A 3,414-nucleotide genomic window follows, 5' to 3' on the forward strand; every position below is an offset into this window, starting at 1 on the left:
ACTGCACATTGTAATTAGAGTGATTACCATATTCTATTATAATGATTGATGAATCCATATCAGTACGACCCATAAGTCCTCTTAAATGCACGGTCTGCCTTTTTAGCTTTACATTCTTATACCTGAAATACAGCAAATGTCCTATAACATTTTCTTGAATAACAGTCTAACCTGACTAAATTCCTCTCAGTTTCCTCAGCAGCTCCTCTTTATTTTGCCAAGTTAAATTATTAGGACATGGTAGAGTTAGCATTTAATGTCAGGATTGTTTAATTGCAGGGTGATTGCTTCCTCCTTGTAGGAGACTGTTCCTCTGTTGGTTAACTTCACTTCTATTTAATTAAGAGAGCCCCATAGACACCCTTGAGCTTTAATTTGGGAATTTGTGCACTTTGCCTGACAAATTTTGTCCAGCAAATGAGTATGGAAGCATATGGAATCATGTGGCGAGTTCCCTCTCCGTCTTCAGCTTTTTCCACATAATCTTATTAGTGCTGCCCCATGCCAGGAGTATACCACCTCTCCTGAATCCCAAGACAACTCTGGGTAGAGAAAAAGGTCTTTTTAGTTAGCTATCTTTTCTGCCCTGGTCCTTATTTATGAACAAGTAGGCCTATGGTAAAGGTGGATGCAGATAGTAGATACATCAAATAAGTAATTATTAACAAATGTTATGGTGATGTTTGCACCAAGCAAATTACAACATTAGTGCTTTCTCATTATTATATCTAAGTTTTTCTAGAATATGAGGTTTTCACTTCAATAGAAACATTAACATTTTGTGAGACACAATTTTGAGAGTTTCTTAACATGAGGGATAATACATATGTCTCAACTAATGTAGATACTAAGGTATTTTATTGGTCTTCAGTCAGGGTCACTAAAAAATATGCTCAGTCTTGTCAAATATTAAATAGCTAAGAAAGTACTTAGTTTCCTCATTGAGAGGCAAGAATTACGCAGTGATGGCCTAAATCAACCATTCCTCAAATAAAGAATACTCAAAAGCCCTCTGTAATCTGAGAATTGAGAGCCTATTTTTTTTTAAGATTTATTTATTTGAGAGAGAGAGAGAGAGAGAATGAGGAAGTGGGAGGGGCAGAGGGGGAGAATCCCAGGCAGACTCCTGGCTGAGGAGGGAGCCCTACATGGGACTCGATCCCACTACCCACGAGATCGTGACCTGAGCCAAAACTGAGAGTCAGAGGCTCAACTGAATGAGCCACCCAGGTGCTCTGTGAGAGCCTACTGATGAAGTATATATAACATTGTAAGAAGGACCATCAAAAGAACTGTTACCACTCTTGTCTTTGAACAAAAACGACTATACAAATTCTGTCTAGTAAAGCTGCTACATGGGAGGAGTTAATGTTCAGCAATTCCTTGTCCTATAAACTCCCCAAAGGAATTATCTATAAATATATATTTATATATATATTTATGGTTATGGGTATATACAGTTATGTGTGTGTACATATGCATGTGCGTGCATGCGCACACACACACACACACACACACACACGCTTGAAGAGGATGCACAGTAAATTGTAGAAGCCTTGAAGGGAAAATGACTTCATTTAAGTTATTTTACTAGAACCAGCCACATAGTATGGGGTGTCTAACAATCTTAATTTTTTTTTCCCTCAAATCCCAACCTATAACTGTTATTTGTGATCTGTATCAGAAAAATACCCCTTACTTCTCTGTCACACAATACCTGGATTTGGAAATGGAAATTACAAATATTTACTGCAAAAATATGGGTTTTAGGTTTTAGTAAAAACTCACACACATCAAATTATAACCAATTTAGACATTAATAAATCTGTAGTATATGTGATTCAATAAATAAAAGGAATTAGTTGTGATTTTAGAACTTCTATGGGAACAAGACTCCATAAAGACAGCTGACTTTATTCCTAGCAAATCCTTAAGCAGTGTCTGCTGAAAGATACTTATACCCCTATTTTAATAGTTTAAACATAATTTCTACATTAGTATTTCACTACACTTAATGACTTGAAGCATCATGTTATTTATTTAATCCAACAAATATTTATTGAACAAGTACAGTCTTAAATTATCTGGAAAGTGTGACCCCCTTAATGTTCTCCAAATCATTACTATTAGCTAAAATAGCAGTTCTGAATATTAGAACCTCCTGGGTAGCTTTTTACAAACCCCAGTTCTGAGGCCATAGCCCAGCTGAATGAAGTAATTCCTCAGGGTAGAATCCAGGCATCAATAGTTTTTTGAGGTCCTCGGGTGATGCCAAATTGCATCAATGAGTTGAAACACACTTCTATTTCATTTATAATTTCTGCATATAGTAATCTAATGCCTCACTTGGGAATTCAACATTTACTGTGCATTGGTGTCTTGGTTTAAAGTCCAGTTTTCTTTTACATGCCCTTATATAAGGGCTCAAATAGTTTTTTCCTCTAATCTTCTCTGTGAGATAAGGAAAGTGAAAAGCAGGAGAAAAAAACAAAAACAAAACAAAAAAAAAACCTTAATCCTGAAGTGTACAGGCTGAGTCTAAAATGTGTTAGATTTAGTTTAACTGTTATTTGTTTGAAGTCTGAACTTTCTGCTCCAGATTCTGGAAAGAAAAAAAAATGAAGAATGAAAGTAGTGTTAGACACAGAATTAGAATTAGAACCCATAGCTTATATACTGTGACATTATACTACACAAAAAACGAACTAATAAACTATTTACTTCGTAGACTTCTCAGTATTTGATAGAGAGATGAATCAGAAAAACAACTATGAGAGAACAGAAGTGGAAATAGAGCTAGACTTAATGGAATGGAAATGCGAAGCTTAAAAACCTCAGGAAGAAATGTTGACACTCAGAGGGCACTGTTTGCTTCATCAGTTTATGGCTGCATGTTCCTACCTTGCACTTAATGTAAGGAATGGGTGTAAATTCATGTCATTGCAGTTACATTTTCAGAACTTGCTAGAAGATAGGAAGATCTAGAGGCACCTGCTACGCTGATGGAACACTGCTTTGTTTTTCATGCCAGTCCTCATAATTGAAACCAGCTTTGCTAGTGTCCTCTCTAAAAGCTTAAACCTTGGAATATCAAAGTACATTTTAGGGGCCTGCAAATATTTTGTTTATATAAAAAGCACATATCTTTGTGACACAATGTCTGAGGAGGCTAATTTGTTTCCCTTATATCTATGAGTAATTTATTATATTTCAAGATGACTCATAGATAAGATCAGATTCCTTATTGTGTTCTCTTGGCCTGCTTAAGCCACTGGATGAAGAAAAATGAAGTGTATGAGTTGGAATCTAGGCTACAAACCTTAGATTATTTTCTTTTGCTCTTTAGCATGTGAGCTATGTAAATGTACCTTTTGGAAACTGCTCTTGAATGTCAATATTTCAATCATTTTGATG

The sequence above is a fragment of the Mustela putorius genome, unplaced genomic scaffold, assembly GCF_011764305.1.
Source record: "Mustela putorius furo isolate JIRA1106 unplaced genomic scaffold, ASM1176430v1.1 tig00003836_pilon_pilon_pilon, whole genome shotgun sequence".
Lineage (NCBI taxonomy): Eukaryota > Metazoa > Chordata > Mammalia > Carnivora > Mustelidae > Mustela > Mustela putorius.